At 42.7% G+C, this 20,987-nt stretch overlaps 2 long non-coding RNA genes across 4 annotated transcripts in view; one reads left to right on the top strand and one right to left on the bottom strand.

Annotated features, from left to right (window-relative positions):
- LOC308583602 overlaps window positions 1-20,987 on the top strand; it is a 62,504-nt gene that overhangs the window by 30,203 nt on the left and 11,314 nt on the right. Inside the window, exons 4-5 of one of the 3 annotated variants that reach the window (XR_014006290.1) lie at window positions 9,592-9,625; window positions 10,354-10,395. The exons of 1 other annotated variant lie outside the window; for it this stretch is intronic. This is a non-coding gene — a long non-coding RNA (uncharacterized lncRNA). The remainder of the gene's footprint in view (window positions 1-9,591; window positions 9,626-10,353; window positions 10,396-20,987) is intronic. One more of the 3 variants, XR_014006291.1, reaches the window with a different exon arrangement.
- On the bottom strand, window positions 4,067-6,337 carry LOC308584147. Its single transcript, XR_014006548.1, has 3 exons — window positions 5,615-6,337; window positions 4,995-5,180; window positions 4,067-4,239 (listed from the first exon to the last, which is right to left on the bottom strand). It is a non-coding gene; the product is annotated as an uncharacterized lncRNA (long non-coding RNA).

The following is a 20,987-nucleotide window of genomic DNA, read 5'->3' as shown; positions in this document are numbered from 1 at the left end:
TGTGCTTATTTATTCCAGGTCCTGTTTCCTTGCTACATATCGTTCTTCTATTCAAATGTGACTTTAAAAAAGGGCAGCTTCCCTGTGGAGCTGATTCTACCACAAAGCCAGACCCACCTTCTGTGCTCCATTCTTTTCCTGACCTGAAAAGTGCCCTTTCTAGGGTGGATTGCACCAGACGCAGAATGCTACTTGTGATTATGAGAGACTAGTTCAAGAAGCATTGCAGGACAGCCCAACCTTCAAAATAAGAGGCTGGCCCAGGGTGGGGTGTCACTGAGTCAAGAAGCTGGTGATTCTGATTAACCATTTAATTAATGAAATGGAGAGCCACGTGCCTTTGCAGAGAACCCAAGAGAAATTGAGGCTCACCTAACCATGGGCTTGTCTACATGGGATTTTATTGTGTTTGCAGCTGTCTGCATCCCCAGTTAATTTGTGTAGTCTGCATGAAGTTAACTCAAACAACACAATCTCAATGTTTTTCCCTTTGTAAATTTGGGTTTACCTGATATGGGGATAATCCAATAAATTGGGGGTAGGTCAGGTTCCAAACTGCTCAGAGTCATAGATGACTTGCTTCAGTGGGTTTTTGAGTAGGCAGATCATTTGCCCCTTTATGATACTTCCCTTTCCATGCCCGCTTCCTCAATACTTTCATTTCTTTTCTGGCTGTGCTCATAACTATTTCCAGCTTTGCTGACCACCATATATACAGATGATGACCATTTTGTGCACATCCAATTTATGTGTGACTGCTGATGCGCGGGGCCTTTAGGACCCAGAAGAGGGCAGAATGAAGGCGTAATAGGCTTATGCATGTTCCACCAACTTGCGTGGGGGCCAGAATCAGGATCCCCATGCAAAATGTGCGCTCTCCCTCCCTCCCTCCCTCCCTCCCTCCCTCCCTCCCTCCCTCCCTCCCTCAAATTCGCACAAAACCAGAAAAGTGCCAAAGTGCATCCTGAGAATTTACAAATGCCTCTTGTGTACTTTTGCACACTTCATAGGCAGGGAATTTTATTTTTAAAAGCAACAACCAGGTGTGCATACAGCTGTCTGTGCTCATGCCCTGCCAGCACTTACGGTAATTGGCACAAGAGAAGCAACAAATTAGAAGATGAAGACAAACATAAAAGGGGACATCTGCTGGTATGAATGGGAAAGACCAAAGTTGCTCTTCATGTACAAATTCAAATATGTGCCTCCAGGGGTAAAGTCGAGCTCCCGTTGTTCGGTCCCAGCTCCTGCCAACCTAGCAATTTGAAAGCACGTCAAAGTGCAAGTAGATAAATAGGTACCGCTCTGGTGGGAAGGTAAACAGCATTTCCGTGCACTGCTCTGGTTTCACCAGAAGCGGCTTAGTCATGCTGGCCTGGAAAAAACTGTCTGCGTACAAACATCCGCTCCCTCTGCCAATAAAGTGAAATGAGCGCCGCAACCCCAGAGTTGTTAGTGACTGGACTTAACTGTTAGGGGTCCTTTACCTTACCTTTTTTAACATCTGGAGAGCCAAAGCTTCCCTTCCCTGCTACATATCCATTGAACATCATGGGACTTAGTATTTATGAGTAAACTTGCACAAGACTGCAAGAGAACTAAAATTATTGATACAATGAATGACAATTTTGGCTTCTGTTAACACCACCTCACTGGCTATGGTATTATGCTTTATCCAACAGAATCTCTTCTACAGGGGCTGTGGAATGGATTCATATAATGAAAGATGGAAATAGATGGGTGTCCAGTGGTTGCTACATTTAGTTAAGATGTAGCTCTCCACATCAATACTTACGCTTTCATGGATCTTTCCCTGGGATATTTCCCAGCTTGATATATTGACCTTACAAAGTGAGCACTTTCCCCATGAAGTCACTCTTCAGACTTCTGCCTATACTAAGGGAGCTTCCAGATGGAAACCTTCCATCGCAATTGGCTCATTTAGATGCAGTTTTTCTGTATGCACATTTCCACACATCTCATTTTCCCCCAGTCATTATATTCCTTGCTATTCTCTTGTGCAAATGTTTTTCCACACCAGCAGTGGTTGCAGATTTGTGTAAAGAGTTATTTTTACTTACCAGATTTTTGCAGCAGTAAGGGACCAGTATTTTGATGATGATGTCATGTGGACACTGCAAAAACAAAAAACAAGAAGAGACTTGTGGGCATGAGGAGCAACAATTCCACAATAAACCCCTGCCTGAAAGGACTCTTACGTCTACCCTATGCTAATCTCAGTAAATTTTTTTAATAGACATGTATTTGTGGCAATGCCATGGCAAAGATGCATCGTCATTTACTCCAAGCCTCTGACAAAATTCCACAGGTTTCAGTGCCTGGGTCAGCTGCAGAGGAATGCAACCGCCATGAGGTGTTAGATTTGGCAAACAAGACTCCAAATAAGGATTTTAAGAATAGTTCAATACTGGCTTGAAATCCTGAAGCACAGTGTTTTATATTCCCTTAGTTGTGTGCCTGTGGAGGCTGAGAGACCAGGATTTGAAGAACATCTGCGAGGGAATTTTAGAGACTCTCCCAAATCAACTTTTCTCTGGCTTTTTATTGTTATTAAGAGATGTCTGTTTAATGTTAAAACTTCTAATAATCCTCTTCTTTGACGATCACTTGTAGCTGAGTAAGATTGTCTTCCATGAACACGATTTTAACAGTGAGTCCATAAGTGACTGTGGAGGCCAATTCTGGATCCACACATCCTTCCACAGTGAGGATGTAGGTTTCCGGGTGGGAGTTGATCGTGCTGAGGGTTTACCAAACGTGCCTTCCTCTTAGCACGTTTCTCCCTATCGTCCTGAATTTGAGCGTCTTCAAATTCCATGACCACCTTTGGTACAGGCTGTTCTCCAATTGGAGAGCTCGCATGCCAGTGTTTTCCAATTGTCGGTGTTTATATTACATTTTTAAAAGATTTGCCTTGAGAGAGTCTTTAAATCTCTTTTGTTGACCACCAGCATTACGCTTTCCATTTTTAAGTTCGGAATAGAGTAGTTGCTTTGGAAGATGATAATCGGCCATCTGCACAACATGACCAATCCCATGAAGTTGATGTTGAAGAATCATTGCTTGGACACTGGTGATCTTTGCTTCTTCCAGTACACTGGCATTAGTTCATATCATTCTTTTTTTGGATCTTTGTTCTAGAACAGGGGTGGAAGCTTATGGTACCTCCTGGGCTGTGTGCCAGTAGTGGTTGGGGCTAGAGGAAAAAATGAGTGGGACAATGGATGTGGCTCTTACCTTTGTACAGTAGGCCTTATTCCGCCCATATAAAATTTGGAGATTAATGTGTGTACACATGTGTGCAATGTGTGCGCAAGCACACACGGGCAGATATCTACATCCAGGCAAGTAAGAGACATCATCACTGTTCAAGAACACATGCCAGACAGGCAAAAGCACTCAAGGAAAGTGCAAAGCAGGACTGGTGCACAGGGTCCCACCCTATGTTAAATACCCCCACCCCATGTTAACCTGAAGAAGAAAACCCCCCAGAACTATGAAAGCTATGCCCCATCATTAGTAAAATCTGAACTGGAGCATCTAATGTATTTGCATAAGGAACACACACTATAGCTCACTATAAAATCCTTGAAAAGCATGTGACTCCGGTCCTCTTCTCCGTGGCTTAATCACATAATTACTGGGAGTCAGTGTCACTGTTGCTGCTTTCATCACTGGATGAGAAGGTCACAGAATTAGTGTGTGGATTCTCAATTTGGGCGCCACTGGCAGTTCTTCTACCAGGGAAATGCATAATGCCCACAGGGGCTATCTCTGCATTCCCCGCTGCCAGACTGGCAATGGTTCCTCTGCCTTTTCTTCCTTCACTCCTGCTTATTAATGACCAGTGAGCAGTCTCTACCAGCCATTTGCTGTAGTTTATATAAAACGATATATTTGCTTTATTCTACAGCGACAAAAAAAGAGCAGATAAGGGTTACTTTGCTGGTTAAAATAATAATAAGTTACACTTTAGTTGAATTTAGTGTATGAACATTTCAAGAAGCTTAAATTATTTCTTTCTTTAAAAGTTTATTCGGTTTTTTGGAAGTAATACACAAACAGCAATTGATAATTAAATAAGTGTAAATCAACAAACACAACTCTTACCCTTAAAGGAACAAACACTAGAGGTGTGCAAAAGATTCATATGAATGCTGAATAATGTGCTGGGGCCTTTGAGGGATCTGGAGGCATCTGCAAGGTAAGCTGGGGTCCCTACAAGATAGCCATGAGCTGGAAGAAATTAAAGAACAACAACATGAAAACAGAGTCATACATGTGCAACTTAATCTTCATGTACAATGCTTTGGCACCTCATGAAAAGCCAAGGGCTAAACTGGAAAGGGTAGGGAAATGAACAAATCTAACAAAGAAAAATAAAATCAGCAAAATAATATTTAAATATGTAATTAAAAGAAATCCATGGCATATTTCTGGCACTGTCTATACACTCTGATTCTGTGCTGCTTCTGTAGCTCTAGTTGCACATGGGGGGGGGGGGGCGAAAGATTCTCATATCCAGTGGGTGAACATTGCAGAGATATTACCTGTGCATGCAAACAAATTCAGGAAGAGGAGAGCTATGACTATCAGTAGTGATGGCCCAACCAAGTATGTCTCTGAATATCGATCTGGGAAGGAGGAAACAATTGGGGAGGGCTGTCACTTTCATGTCTTCTTGCTTGGGTGCTTGTTGAAGGCAGAGCTGTTCACTGTTGGAAACAGGATGCTGAACTAGGTGGAGCTTTGGCCTAATCATACAGGGCTGCTCTTATAATATTCCCCTTGTTCTAGTGGGACACATGCTGGTGCACATACAACCTTAATTTAAGAAGATAGTGTTCTGAGATTGCATTGTTGAAGGAGCCAGGCAAGTTTCTTGATAAATTAATGGCCCCTAAGTATGGGCCGTTAGGGTAACAAAGGAAGTAGCTGTGTCGGAGGGCAAATGGGTGTGCCCTGTCCTTCACCTGGCTGGTAGTTAGAAGGATAATGGAGTTGTGAGAGAGAGCTGGGCTAGGAGCCGGCAGAAGATTGAGAGTGAGAGGCATGCTTGACGTCTGCTTGAATCCAAGGCTGTGGCTATGGGAGATGCAAAACCTTATTGGGGCATTGATCCTGTGAGCTCTTCCATCATAGGGTCAGGTTGTATATATCTGTAAATAAACAATACATCATAAAGCCACCACAGTCCGCTGACCCTCATTCCAAGGAAACTGAACCCCATCACACTTGGATATTAGGGTAGCGTGCAACCAGTGTTTTTCTGTCAGGGGGTACTCAAGGGTACGCAGTACTGGCACCTCTTTTTGTTGTTAAAAAGTGTGGCACCTACTGTAGCAACTTTTTGGTGTGTACCAGCACCTATTTTTCTGGGGGGGGGGGGAAGTACTGTGTGCAGCAATATTTATTGGGCATCCTTGCCAAAAGGAAAAAAAGAATCTGCATAAGGCAATCTGATTTGATATGTTTCCTGCTTCTAAGAAATACCACTGCCAGCAAAATCACCTGTTTAGAATGGAGCATAAGTATGGAGGACACTTTTAAATAGTGAACTGGAATGCAAAGTACTGTGTCCACTCAAATGTACCTTCCACATTTCATCAGCTCCGCCTTGGACACTATTTCCCGGCTTAATTGTGCCTTCCAGAATTCAGGATCTCAGACATCAGGAATTTCCAGCTCTGGTTTTGGTTCCTCAGGGGAGGTGGTCTGAAGGATTGGCACAACAAATGCTGCAAGGCAAACAAGGCATGAGCATTCCTGTAAACAAGATGCTCCTTGCACATTCAGCCTTGTGTTGCAACACGGGATTTTTCACGTTGTTCCAGTCTTAGGTCATATAACAAGTGTCACTTGAGAAGAATGTGACGGGGGGGGGGAGGATGTAATAGGCTAGCCATGTGTCTGGTAGAACCCAGTGTTAGACGTGACTTCTCCAAGGAAAAAAGGCTTTAATAATAAGCAAGTGTATCAGGTTTCTCAAAACACACTGCTAGGGTCATCTGAGCAGCTGGCAGGGATACAGCTCTGTGACCTGCCTCTGAACCTTTCAAGCTCATTTCCTGTCAAGCGTTGTCAAGCGTCAGGCCCAAGAGGACAAGCAAAGAGCTGTTAAGTTCTTCTCTAGAGTCGTCTCAAATTAGAATTCCAGTAATGGCTTGAATTCCATTCCACTTGTCCTCAACTGGCCACTTTCAGTTCCTGTGAAGTTTGAATCGTATGGCATAAGCTGTTGTGGGGAAGGACCTTAACTTAGTGGAAGAGCATCTGATTTGCATGCAGAAGGTCCCAAATTCAATCCCTGGCATCTTCAGGTAGGACTGGGAAAGACCCAGGCTAATATAATATAATATAATATAATATAATATAATATAATATCACACACACATATATATATACACACACATTATATGTTTTTACTGATTTATTTGCACTTTTGCTTTTGTATTTAATGTGGTTTTATCGTATTTCCTTTTGTTTTCAACCTGTTCATTGCTTTGGAAGCCTTTGGGCCAAAAAGCAGTATATAAATGACCAATGAATGAATGAGAGTTGCTGCCAGTCTGAGCTTAGATGGGCTGATTGTCCTACATCTTTGGGAGTTGCAAAGGAGGAAGAGGTCAATGGGTCCCATATTTCGAATAACAACCAGATACAAGTTAAACTGGAGATGGTCACAGACATGCTCAGAGACATCACATTGACCAGCAGATGTATACTCAGATTGTCTGGAAATGGGCAGGAAAGTTTAAGGAAGTTAAACATTTTAACACTTACTAGGGATATTTGAAGATCCTCGCCCAGCACAACCTGAATGGCAGAGACAGATCATGTTCAAATGCTCTTGTAATCACAGCCCAGTTCACTGTTCCCATTCTTGCCTTCTACAACCTTCATTCTCCCCAGAGTCACATGCTGCCTTGCTAACTCTGTGTGCATCTTGTCATCTTCCAGAGGTGCGGGCACATTTGGTACTTTACCTACATGTATGGCTGCAGGTTGAAGCTATAGAACAGTGCTGGCCAACAGGTTGGCAAGCAATTGTGTCCTACCCCAGTCCTCTCTAACTGGCCCTTATTCTGTTTATTGTTATGCAGAGTTTAAAAATCCACCCGGGATTAATTTAATTTCTGTGCATGTTATTCTATTGCAGGTACACCAGCTGAACCAGCAAAGTGAGGGCAGGGGCCATAGCTGAATGGCAGAGCTTATGCTTTGCATACAGAGTCCCAGGTTCAGCTTAAAGTGTCAGGTAGAGTCAATGGGCAGGACCTCTGCTTGCTTGACACATTTGAGATAGTTGCTGCCAGTTAAATAGACAGATGGGGAAATGGCCTGATCTGGTATAAGACCATTTCTGAGGGGGCCTAGCTATTAAAAGCTGGACCCTTCAGTCAATTCACTTGGACAGTTCACTTCCCTTAGCTTTAACCACTGGTTTGTGACCTGTAGAATCAGCTGGCTTTTCTAGCCTGGTCCTCCTGATGGAAGCCGCCTACAGAATATGTTCAGTTAGAACAGGAAGTTCTTGCATCTTCCTTGACTGGAAGCAGTTGGAAATGGCAAGACAACTAGATGAACTTACATTGTGTTTTGTTAAACTCTTCACTGAACTGTGTCCACCTCCAGCAATTCAGAAACAAGAAAACTTCCACTATGTCCTAGCCTGTCTTGGGGCCCAGGATGCACCATGGTGTGATAGAAGCTGCCTACAGAATATTTTCAGTTAGAACAGGTTTTTTGTTTTTGTTTTTGTTTTATACCTTTTTGCACCCCTTACTGGAAGCATTTGGAAACTAGATGAGCTTGCATTGTATTTTGTTACTGAGCTGAGGCCACCTTTGGCAATTCAAAAACCAGAAAGCTTCCACCCTGTCCTAGCCTGTCTCGGGGCCACCATGTAGCACAGTGCAGTGGATGCTGCCTACAGAATATTTTCAATGAGAACAGGGTTTTGTTTTTGTTTTCAGCATCTTACATTACCAGGAGCATTTGGAGATTACTTCTGGATGAGCTTGCATTTTATTTTTTTAAACTCTTCACTGACCTGAACCCATCTCCAGTAACTCAGAAACAAGGAACACCTCAGCTTTGAATTTTGAAACAAGGGCCTGTTTAAACAAAGAATGCTTTAAAAGGAGAATATATCTTTTAAAAGAAATTGGGATACAATTCAAATGCTTCTTTTAAAATACATGTAAAGCATTATTGCTGCTTTGCTTGTGGGACACGAAGGATGCTAGCCTGATTAAACAGGAGCTAATTAAATGTTAATGAAAAAAAATAAATATTGAGGAAGAGAAATAAACATTCTGTTGAAAACTAGATGCCTAACACCCGGTGCATGTTCACTTGGAAATAAATGGCACTGTAGTTAACAGCGATTACTCCCACATAAGTAGGTATAGAATGGTGCTCTAAGATATGAGTAGGCAAACTAAGGCCTGGGAGCAGGATCCGGCCCAGTCGCCTTCTAAATCCAGCCCGCAGATGGTCTGGGAATCAGCTTGTTTTTACATGAGTAGAATGTGTCCTTTTATTTAAAATGCATCTCTGGGTTATTTGTGGGGCATAGGAATTCGTTCATATACATTTTTTCAAAATATGGTCCGGCCCCCCACAAGGTCTGAGGGACAATGGACCGGCCCCCTGCTGAAAAAGTTTGCTGACCCCTGCTCTAAGAGATAAACAGTACAAGGAAACCATAATTCCCTTTTCTCTAATTAGTGCTTTATGTAATGCATCTTATGGAGTTGAACCTGTAGTCCATCTAGTTCAGTATTATTTGCCCCAATTGGCAGCAACTGTCCCAAGCAGGTGAAGAACAAGATGTACAGAACCTAACCGGATTGGCAGTGGACTCTTACTTCAACACCTGTCAATGGGACAGTGTCCTCCACCTGTTAGCAGCAAGGTGACACCTGTTAGCAGCAAGCTGACATAAGGGCCATGGTGGGCTGCATGATGCCCACGCTTCTGTCCTCCGGTACCTCGTTGCTGTTCCCTGCAAAGTTGTAGATAACCAACAATAGGTTATCAATAATGCCACAGAGGAACTACCTCTCTTGTGCTTGTTCCCCCAAAGCCATAGTTCCCCCTCCCTCCTGTGCTCCACACGCATATCCTTAAATGTCCACTCACTGAGAAGTCTGAGAGACTTCCTGGAGTTGTTTCTCTTTGTCTATCTTTCTCTTGTGGTGGCCAGTCTGCTGTGTGCAGATCACAGCCAATCAGAAAAAAATAACTATGGAGAGCAGTTCCCACCCCCATCTCCAAAGGGATTTATTTTATTTTTTTGTAAAAAAACAAAATAGCTCACAATTAGGTAAGAAAAATTAAATAGGGCTGGAGGGCTTCGTGGGCCTTTTGCATTTATCCATTTATATCCTTCTGTTCCCTAATCAGGGCCCATTAAGTAATGTAAACTTATGGGTTGCAGTTGTGGAAAGAGCTGCCCTGCCAATCAGGTGTTTATAGTTGCATCTGGGCCAATTAGGTGCTTGCATTTGCACTCTGTGACTTTTCTGAGTTTGCACTGATGTGTGACGGTTCCCTTATTCTTAGAGCAAGAGGGCTATCAAAGTAGCGGCCAGCAACAGTAAGTGTCTTTATTATATTTTTATTTTGGTTGTAACAATGCCAGACCCAGGAACTTAATGTATTATGAGTAAAAGTGGCTAAGAGGCAGAGCTCAGTGTAGGAAGAGGGAAAGGAGGTTGCTCTTCTCTGAAGCGAAAGGGCCAGAGGAGGTGTTGAAGGAAACTGGAAAAAGAGATAAAAGGTTACATTAAACTGGCATACAAAGGAAAGGCATAAGAGAGGAAAGGTGTTGTAAGAGGAGGAAGGAAATGTAAAAGCACCAGAAAAGAAGAATGAAAGAAACTGGCAGTGGTTTTTTGGAGTGGGGCGGGGAGGATAAGGTACTAGTAGAGTGGGAAAGACAAATGGGAGAAGAAATGATAGGAAATTAGTAAACCTACTGAGAGACATGTGGTGATGGGAAGAAAAAAAGCTTAATCACATTACCTCCAGAACAAATGTTGGCACTTGTGGAAAACTAAGGTAGGAAATTTGTTTCCATAGGGAAAGCACTATGGGAAAGAATCTAGCTATTTCCAAAGATCAGTAGACAGTGATGTCAGCTAATTATGCCAAGCTCTGCAGCTGCCACCATTTTGAAACTAGGTCCACACCACCATTTTCTGACTAGTGGGCCTCAGTAACTTCCAGCCACCTTAAGTGGGCCTGAAGATAGAAAATGTGGGAACCTCCACAGTAGAGTTTGCGTAGCTGTTTGCAGGCTGAGCAGACTTTGTTCCTTTACAGGTTTCTCTTTGCCTGACCCCCAAAAACTCCACTTCAGGGAAGGTAACTATTCAGTATTTTGAATGGAATCTCATGCATGTTTGCTTTGAACTAAGCTCGCTGGGTTAAATGGTGCTTACTCCAGAGACTGTTTAAAGTGGTGCTGGCTGGGGCTGATGGGAGTTTTAGTCCCAGGTTTGGGAATGCTGCCTTTTTCTATACACACCAAGGGTGGCTGTCTTGCAGCCTTCCAAATGTTGTTCGACTCCTACTCCCATCCTCCCCAGCCAGCATGACCCATGGACTACAATTCCCATCATCCCTGACCAAGGCATCTGGAGGCCCACAGGTTATCCAGTATAAATTTATGCTTGCTTACTCAGAAGTAAGACTCTATCAGTTCACTGTGACTTGTTCCCAGGAAAGGTGATATAGGACTGCAGTTTTACCCACATTGTAAATTCCCAATTGCTGGATATTATGTGTGGGAGTGCGCCGTTGCAGTCAGGGCTATTATTATGTTGTGTTCATAAAACACTTTCCATATACGTTTGTGTACACAGTAGGTCTTGAAATCACATTGGAAGTACATTTCCCCCTCAGAAAATTATGGGCATTGTAGTTTAATGGTTGCTGGGAGTTCTGACTTTGTGAGAGGCAAACTACAGTGCCCAGAATTCTTTGAGTCAAAGATTGTGCTTTCAAGTTGTAGGGTGTGTGCAGCCTAAGGAGGGTTGGATATAGTCAGATGTGCTTGGCTGTATCCATTTTCTATGGACACAGCCTGTGTTTCTAAAAGCATGGGATGAACTTGCACTGTGGAATCCACCCTTAGGTACAATGGCCTCTGGTACCCTTCAAGTATTTTATACTGACTGCCAGCATTTTGAGTTAAATCAATATATTTGTTTATACTGTTTTCTTCTAAAAACAAAGAGTCTTGTGGTCCTAAAAGACCAACAACATTGTTGTAGTATAAGCTTTTGTGACCTGGACCCTACATCATTAGATATATGATGCATATCCTCATTTGGCATGTCTATATATGGGAATAAAGAAAAATTTATGTAAGCAGTAGGGGCAGAAGGCTAAGAAATGTGAGAAGCAGAGTCAGTGACATTTCTAGGTAGCTTGAACTTGATATATGTAAATTTTGCCCAGAAATGTCATAGAGTGTACTGCTTGCATCTCATCGCCTTTTTTGTCGCCTTGTTTACAGTTATGTATTTTACCTCCACACGCATGTACATGTATAATCTGCCAGTACTTAGGGCAGCTGTTGAAGTGAACTCTAGACCATAGCAAATCTACAGGACTGTGACCATAGGACTGTGACTGTGCAAATGTCAAAGTGGGACTTATTTCTAAGTAAACATGCATTAAATAATTCTGTTGATCTGTTGCAACAAAGACCAAAAATACTCACATTTTGGAATGCAGTGACACCTTTTTTATTTTTATGTGTGCCTGGATTTAAGCCTTTCCCCCATTGAATACTGTATGGTGTAGTTCAACGCTTACTATCTGAAGGACCACTGATTCTTCATCCCTGGTATAGACCTGTGGTGAAGCAAAATGTTTTTTTCATAGACTCATAGAGTTGGAAGGGACCCTGAGGTTCATTTAGTCCAACCCCCTGCAGTGCAGGGAATATGCAGCTGTTCCATACAGGGATCAAGCCTGCAACCTGTGTAGTTAGCACCATGCTCCTTTCACCACCACGCCGCTGAGCTATCCAGATTGAAGCTCATGTTTGTTTTTGTGGATGCCTGAATTTATATCCTGTTCTCACCCCCTTTTCTGGTTTTGTTTTTTTCTAAGTAAGTTATAATACAACATTTGGAGGACCACAGGTTCTTCATCCCTGGCATAGACCTGAATCACTTTCTATCTTTGTCATGCACAAAATTGTTTATTACAATTTTGAGTGTATTGGGTCCATATGAGGCAGATTATCTAGATCAATTTCAATCTAGTTTAAAGTCTGGTTATGGGACATAGAATGATTAGGTTGTCTTTGTTGATGAGCTATACCTGTAACTAGACAGGTGGTTCTGGATTAGCTGACTGGGAAGGAGTTTGGAGGGACCAGTTTACATTGGTACTTGTCTTACTTAGAGGGTTGAGGGACTACAGTTTGATACCATGGTTAATTGAGCTATATGGTGTCCCCCAAGATTACATTCTATGCTAATTAGCACACATATGAAACCATTGGGTGATGTCATTCAGGAGCTTATGGGCTTAGCATCAACAAGATAATCACTTTGCCCCAAAATGGAATGTTGGAAACTTGTTAGTCAATGCTTATACATGGCTTACTGGGAAAATTAGGTCGTTGGGAATTCTTTCAGGAATATGAAATGCATTGAAGGCAGACAAATGAGGTCAGCCCATTTTGGAAACTAGTGGTAGACTTTCACACCATGATGTTTGAAAAGATCATTCCTGAACAAATTGAAAACAAGGGATGGAATTAGACACAGATGGGTTCCACTGACAATGCCAGATAAACTGTATTGTGAACACTTTCACGAGGGACTATTACATAAGATGTGGATTGCTGACAATTTATAGAACAGTCCACTGCATGTTGGTAGAAAATTGATATTTCTGTTAAATAGCATGGAATGAGAAGTGCGTTCACATGTGGCTATATAGGATTAGATGACAAAGACCTCTTAATAGAGCAAGTGAACACTGATTTGTTTGTGATGCTCAGGAAATAAACTGTTTGAAACCCTGGCTTTTGGTCTGTAGCACTCCTTGGGGATCTGATCTGTTCCTCATGCAGATGTTTTGTTGATGACTTCATGCAGGTGCCCCATGAAGAGGGAGTGGGGAGAAATGTAGCTCAGTAAATGCCCAGTTTGGGAGTGGCCTTTGTTCATGTACAGAGTTGAATAATGAGCAAGTGAATTGACATGTGTCCACTGCAGAATAACAAACATTCAGTGCCACAAATGTTAATGGCATGTACCACTGTGAACACCAAAAGATGCTTGCCCCATAAAGTATCAAGTGCCCCACCATTTCCCAGCCATGCTTCTTTATGAAAGAGAATGTTAGATTTTATGCATTGAAGGTTTTATGTGGTGAATTCCTTCCAACAAGCAACATTTTAGCACTGCAGAAAACCACTGGTGGTATTCAGCTAATTTTCCCTCACCGCAGTCCCATTGAAAATAGTGAACATCGTTAGGTCCATCAATTCCAGTAGGTCTACTCTGAGTAAACCTTAGTTGACTACCACCCCAAGTTTCAATATTCTCAGTGTTTCAGCTTATTCAAAATAATGGATTCCTACAAGAAAGTGTTGTCTTAAGTGCATAAATTGTGGGGTTTGTAAAAGAAAAAGAAAAAAAACACCATTGGCTCTGGAGCCAAGTGTGGATTCCTAGGTAAGATCCTCCCTCTATTGTGTGGGCAGGTAATCCCTCCCCTACCTGGCCTGGTCTCCTTGGCAACGCTTCCCCCAGGTGGGATTGGACAACTGACTGAGGTAGGTGGAGACCTCCAGGTATCCCACCTGAGGGAAGGCAAAGCCAAGCCTATGCTGTTGGAGCCGCTCCAGATCTAGGGGCTGCACGCGTCCACGCAAAGGGCGCCCCCCATTTTAAGCGGGGAGCGGTCATTGTAAAAGAAAAAGAAAAAAAACACCATTCACACTGAAGATGACTGCTGAAGCCAAGGACAGAACATTTTTGTGGTGTCCCATCCCTATGGCTTGACGTTGCTGCGGCTGCTTGGATAACAGACTCATTGGCTTTAGTGACCAATGTAAATAGAAAAAAATGACCCAATAGAGAAACTGTTACAGGAAGTAAGCGTAGATGAACCATAGTGAATCCAAGAGGACAGACAGAAGGTTAGATATACAGTGGTACCCCGCAAGACGAATGCCTCGCAAGACGGAAAACCCGCAAGACGAAAGGGTTTTCTGTTTTGGAGGCGCTTCGCAAGACGAATTTCCCTATGGGCTTGCTTCGCAAGAAGAAAGCCCATAGGGAAATCTCCGGGGACCTCTTTTAAATGGTGGTGGTGGGGAGCAAAGCCTTCCCCCCCCCTCCGGCCTTCAGAAGAGGTCCAGGAAGGCCGGCGGGGGCCGAAAGGCTTTGCTCCCCACCGCCAGCATTTTAAAAGCAGTCCGGGATAGCAGGGAAGCGCTTCCCGCTATCGCGGACGGCTTTTGAAGGCAGGCAGGGGGGAGCAAAGACTTTCGCCCCCCGCCCTCCTTCAGAAGAGGTCCTGGACCTCTTCTGAAGGCGGACGGGGGGCGAAAGTCTTTGCTCCCCCCTGCCTGCCTTCCCGGGAGAGCGGAGAAAGGCAGCGCGTTTCTCCGCTGTCCCGGACGGCTTTTGAAGGCAGGCGGGGGGGGGCAAAGACTTTCGCCCCCCGCCCGCCTTCAGAAGAGGTCCAGGACCTCTTCTGAAGGCGGGCGGGGGGCGAAAGTCTTTGCTCCCCCCTGCCTGCCTTCCCGGGAGAGCGGAGAAAGGCAGCGCGTTTCTCCGCTGTCCCGGACGGCTTTTGAAGGCAGGCGGGGGGGGGGCGAAGACTTTCGCCCCCCGCCCGCCTTCAGAAGAGGTCCAGGACCTCTTCTGAAGGCGGGCGGGGGGCAAAAGTCTTTGTCCCCCCTGCCTGCCTTCCCAGGGGCTTTTACATCGCCCGGGACAGCGGAGAAGTCCTCCGCTGTCCCGGGCGATTTTAAAATGCCGCCCGCCAGCATTTTAAGATCGCCCCGGACAGTGGAGAAGTCCTCCGCTGTCCCGGGGTTTTTTAAAATGCTGGGGGTGGGAAGAAAAGCCCTTGTCGTCCCCCCCAGCCTTCAGAAGAGGTCGGGGGACAGACTGTCCCCGGACCTGGTCTGAATGCGGTTTCCATAGGAACGCATTAATTGATTTTCAATGCATTCCTATGGGAAACCGTGCATCGCAAGACGAAAAACTCGCAAGAAAAAACTTGCGGAACGAATTAATTTCGTCTTGCGAGGCACCACTGTATTGGCATGTTTGACTTGGGAAATACAACTAGATGCCTTAGTTCTATACGATGCATACTAGACTCATCATAGTTTTGAATTAGAGACTGTGTGAGTCTGTGCCAGCACTTGCTCTCCATTCATTTCCAGCAGTTTTTTGTTTGTTTGTTTTATTGAATTTTACATTATCATTCCCCCTCCCCCGCAATTATATCATAGCAAATAATAACAGATTAAATTTCCCACTTTCCCCCACCCTCCCCTTGACTTCCCTCAACTTCCCCTTCTGGGGTTTTTTACATATGAACTTGTCCTGCTTACAATACTATTTGCAGCCATTTTTTGAATATCGCTCTCCTCACACACATTCACTCACTTTCTCCTCTCAGGCTTTATAAAACTAGAAGAGTTATGAAATTACCGTATTTTTCCGTGTATAACACTACCCCACGTATAAGACAACCCCTACTTTTGGGAGTCCAAAATTAAGAAATCAGTAGTTTAAAGTTGTTCAGCTTTTGTTGAGCGTTTTTGGAAAACCATTGACAGATGCTGGATGAGATATGGACTGTACCAGGCCTCACTCTGTTCAGTGATATTAGAGCATACAAAAATTCACTACGGTCATACCTTTAGTTTAATAGAATATGCCGCTGGATGCAGTATGTAGTGGGTTTTTTGTGCTTGGGATGTGAGCTGGAGTCCAAAATCAGGAGGACACCACACTGGCAACCAAGGTTCAGGTCTCCACTTGGACGCAAACTTCTCTGAGTGAATGAGCCAGTCACTCTCAGCCTAACCAATCTCACAAGAACATGTATTCCGCCTTGAGGTCCTTGGAGTACAGGTGGGATAGAAGTGTAGTAAAGCAGAGGGTCTGAACAAGAAGAGTCCCAACTACAAACTTCTCTATTTTGAGGAAGGGTATTAAATTTATTGGACCCCGTTTTCAGATTCTTTGTCTCCAGTTTGTTAAAAGCCTCTTCACTACTCCGTTGCAGTCCTATCTGAAAAGATAGGCAGTGCAGCACCCAACAGCTCAAGCTGTTTCCTCCCACTAAAGAGAGCAAAAAGTGCTCTGTGCTTTTGAAGAATTTCATTTTCTCCAAGTGCAATTATGCCCTGAATGACGGAGTATAAAACAGGAATTCGCAGGGGAGTTCCTCTTTTTAAGAGGTAGCTGTTATTTGACATGCTGAGAAAAGTATTACTTTCTGACTAGTATGTTAATCCAGCAGTTTAGCTGTAATAGGAATATTTTGTGATGCAACTTTGGTAATTTCATTAAATGGCTTATGTAGCCAGGCATTATGTGAAAAGCCTAATGCCACTCATTTAGGTCATTTGGACAGATAAGTATAGAAAATTAGGTCCATAGGCATTCCCCAAATCGTATAGCAATACAGATGCAAGCATGTGATTATACAGTAGATGCTGTAGTGACATCTGCTGTTAACACTTCAGTCTTACTTTGCAGCCCTTGTATACCTGTACAGGGTTTTTGGCTCTCTCTCTCTCTATAACTAACTGCATATTGAGTCTCTACAACTGCATTACAAACCCTTTACCCATTGTCTAAATTAATGCTGCAATCCTATACACATTTACTTGGGAGTAAGTCTCATTGACCTCAGTTGGATTGGCTTCTGGGTAGACATGCAGGATTGTGTAAATGATAGAAGCATATCCTTATCAATCAGTAGCCAGGCTGAGAATGTATTTGTGGAATTTGTTGGATGTTTTTAGGTGGAAAGAGCCACTCTTAAGACATGCTAGGTGCTGTACCAGTTCTCAGTGAAGAAGAAGAAGAAGAAGAAGAAGAAGAAGAAGAAGAAGAGGAGGAGGAGGAGGAGTTTGGATTTGATATCCCGCTTTATCACTCCCCGAAGGATGGATGCATTGAGGTTTGCATATTGTTTTGAGGAAATGCAAATTAGATATATTTGCATTAAAATAAGAATGCAACAAATTTATCCCCATTCACAAGTAGGGAAAGACTCTTCCCGCCCCCCTTTGCCCCTGATCTGTCACAAACTGTATTCATGCAATACATGAACAGCCTTTTTGTCTCTTCTCTTAAAAGTGCTTTATTGAGAACCAATGTTAATTATAAACAATAGGTGAGGTCCCACAGGGGGAGGAAAGAAGGTGAAAGTCCCACTTAAGCTAGCAGATGTCCGTTGCGCAAGTGGGGCACTGCAGTTGGCTATCAAGCAACATCAAGAGCATCCCATGGTATAGATATCACAAATGTTACATAGAAGAAGAAAAAGGTGAAAGGAGCTAAACTTGAATAATGAGCTTTATTCATAAAGCGGTAATACCTCGAGTTAAGAACCTAATTCGTTCTGGAGGCCCGTTCTTAACCTGAAACTGTTCTTAACCCGAGGTACCACTTTAGCTAATGGGGCCTCCCGCTGCCGCCGCGCTGCCGGAGCACGACTTCTGTTCTCATCCTGAAGCAAAGTTCTTAACCTGAGGTACTATTTCTGGGTTAGTGGAGTCTGTAACCTGAAGCATCTGTAATCTGAAGCGTCTGTAACCCGAGGTACCACTGTACATTCAGATAACCATGACTCACGGGATACTCGGGGATACTCATCAAATACTCGCATGTAATTCTTAGCTGTCATGATGGTCACCAGGGTGGAGTGGGGTCCTCCATGCATGCATCTTGCAGGACTATCTGCTGCTTGTTCGATTATGTCTTTGTGATTGTACTTTCAGCATATTTCGTTAGGCTTCTTGAGTCATTTGAGTCTTGAGCTAGAAGGGCAGAAGTGCCCTCCTCTTGCTGTTACTGTCTCTGATCTCAAAGCTTTAACCTCCTGTTGATGTAGAGAACAAGTCATTCCTTTTTCTTCAGCTTTTATTGCATTTTTTTGAAGTTTTGCGATCAGTGTTCTGTCTTTTGCAGTATCTATATCTATAGATAAACATATAGTTTTTGAAATGCTACTGTTGTAATAATTTTGTAATTCAGATTTCAGGGTTCAATGTGTTGAAATATCGCATTGAAAGATGGATCACTCTCTTACCACATAACTACCACTGAGGAGAAACTCACCTTTAGCTGTTTTGCAATATAGTGGTAGCCATTTCTTGTTTTAACAGCTTTGTACATTCTCTCCTGTACCATTGTGAGGCCTTTTGTTGAAGACAGCATCGGTTTGAAGTGTGGGTGGGGAGTAGATTTGGAACATGTTGCCTGCACCCAGAGGCATTTGTTTTCAGGGTGGTGGATGTGCAATTCAGGCCACTGGCGGGCCAAACTGAGAATGTCTGACTGCCTTAACCCAGAGCCCCCGGGTTGTAGCTGTCTCTTGGGCCAGGCCTCTCATTCACCCTATTTGCAATCTCTTTCCCAAGTTTTTTGGCCTCTGCCCCTTTCCTTGGAGCGGAACAGCTTCTTGTTTTGTTTTGCCTTATTTTGGCAAGTCCTTCTATCTAGGCTTATGTGCATTTCCAGTTTTCCAATAAAAAGGCTAATGTGCTCAGTTATATTTTAAACCTTTTGGGGAGTCTGGGGTGGGAAGGAGACAAGAAGCACTATTGTCATGCAGGAATTTCATGATGTAGATTGTTTGGTTGCATGTCCTCCTCATTCTCCGCTACCGCCTCTCACCAGTTACATAACAAGTCGTGTTCTCGGCTTGTTGTGAAGAATTTTGTGTCCACAGAGAGGCACATGGAGGACCAGAATGTGCAGCAACATGGTAAACAACAGCTGCAGGGGCTCTATGGCATGCATTGATCTTGGACTCAAGTACCGAAAGACTGTATTACTTCTAGGAAGAGAAAATTTGATGAGTGGGTGGGCTTTGTCTAAGGTGAGCATAAAACTTGGGGAGAATTGGTGAGGTTGATTAAGTATATTGATTTTTACCTTGCAGAAATAGTCATATATTTTAAGATGCTTCTACATAAAGGGGGACTTATTCAACTACATCATACTACATTGTAAAATGTAGGCTGGATCTTTCGGAATCCATCCTTAACTAGTCTAACAGTATAAACCCAAGTCCATGAATTATACATTGTAGAACATGAAATTGCACAATGAACCCTAAATGGTGGTGGGTGAAAGATAAAAACAAATTTAATAAATTTGCTGAATGTAGAGCATTTTTACCCAGAAAAGTAGCATTATTTTGCCATTTAAATTTGTTGGCATGAATGAATAATGTTTGGCGATTCATGCTCTGGTAACTTCCAGGTTAGGCTACTCTAATGCGGTCACATTTGCAGGTTGTCCACAACATGGCTGCTAAGTGCAAGCACATATTTTGTCAGTGTTGAAACCACTGCACTACTCTCCTAGTCCATTTTATTTTAAAATTTTCTAAGATGTTTTATAGGACAGCATCATTTTTAGGCAGCTTACAACATAATAAATACATTATATTTTTGAGGAAAATATTGGTGCTTAACTTTAAAGCTCTATACATCCTCATTGGTACCTGAAAACTTGGTGATTTGAACATGAACCTACTCATGCTCTCGGGTAATATTTGAAGGCCTCCATCCAAGTGCCCCTGTCAGCTGAGAGCAGTTTTCTTGGTTTTGGCATTCTGTTTATGGAAGAATCACCTCAGTTATCTTTCTGGCACTTTTAATTTCTTCCTTTCTTTTTTAAAAATATTTTTATTAGGAATTTCAAAATAACAATCAATCAAAAATACATCATCCCCATTTCCCCTCCCCCTCCCCCTCCCCAAAAAGAAAGAAAGAAAGTAAACCCTCCCTCCCACCCCCCCAGACTTCCCCCAACTCCTCTCTCTGGTTTTTTAGCACATGTTGTTCTCTGCATGTTATAAAATTGTAAAGATCCTTAAGTTATCTATCTATATATGTTATCAATAAAAGGTTTGTGTATGTTTATTCAAAACCTGCCAAGGAGTCCAGTTCATTTTGTTGTTTCTTTAAGTACTTTGTGAAAGGTTTCCACTCTTCTTTAAAGTCACAGTCATCTTTGTCATGTAGTTTGTGTGTCAGTTTCGCCAGTTCTGTGGAATCCATCAATTTTTCTTGCCACATTTCTTTAGTTGGGATTTCCTCGTTCTTCCATCCTTGTGCTATTAGGACTCTTGCTGCCGTTGTCGCATACATTAAGATGTTTTTCAATTTCTTTGGCAGGTCTTTCCCTATAATCCCTAACAAAAATGCTTCAGGTTTTTTTACAAATGTTAATTGGAACGTTTTCTTCAATTCATGGTATATCATTTCCCAATTTTTAAAAATCTTACTACAATCCCACCACATATGGTAAAAAGTCCCTTCTTTTTCCTTACATTTCCAGCATATCTTTGAAGCAGTTTTGTACATTCTTCTTATCTGCACTGGTGTTATGTACCATCTATACATCATTTTCATATAATTTTCTTTCAGCAAAGAACAGTCTGTAAATTTTAAATCAATTTTCCACAACCTTTCCCAGTCTTCCAACATTATTATGACCTATATCTTGTGCTCATTTAATCATAACTGATTTCACCTCTTCATATTTTGTTTCCCATTCTAGCAGAATGTTGTATGCACCTTTCAACAGCTTCACTTTCCCTTCTACAACTTCCTTTTGAAATCTGGATGTTGTATAACTAAATCCTTTCTTATTGTCTTCTTTGTATATTTCATGTAATTGTCGATAGTGTAACCAACTCTGTAAATGGTCTTTTAT

This window comes from Podarcis bocagei, assembly GCF_964188305.1.
Source record: "Podarcis bocagei genome assembly, chromosome: 1".
In the NCBI taxonomy this organism is placed as follows: domain Eukaryota; kingdom Metazoa; phylum Chordata; class Lepidosauria; order Squamata; family Lacertidae; genus Podarcis; species Podarcis bocagei.
The sequence above is the reverse complement of the archived record's forward strand: the minus strand, read 5'-3'. Positions and strand labels throughout refer to the sequence as shown.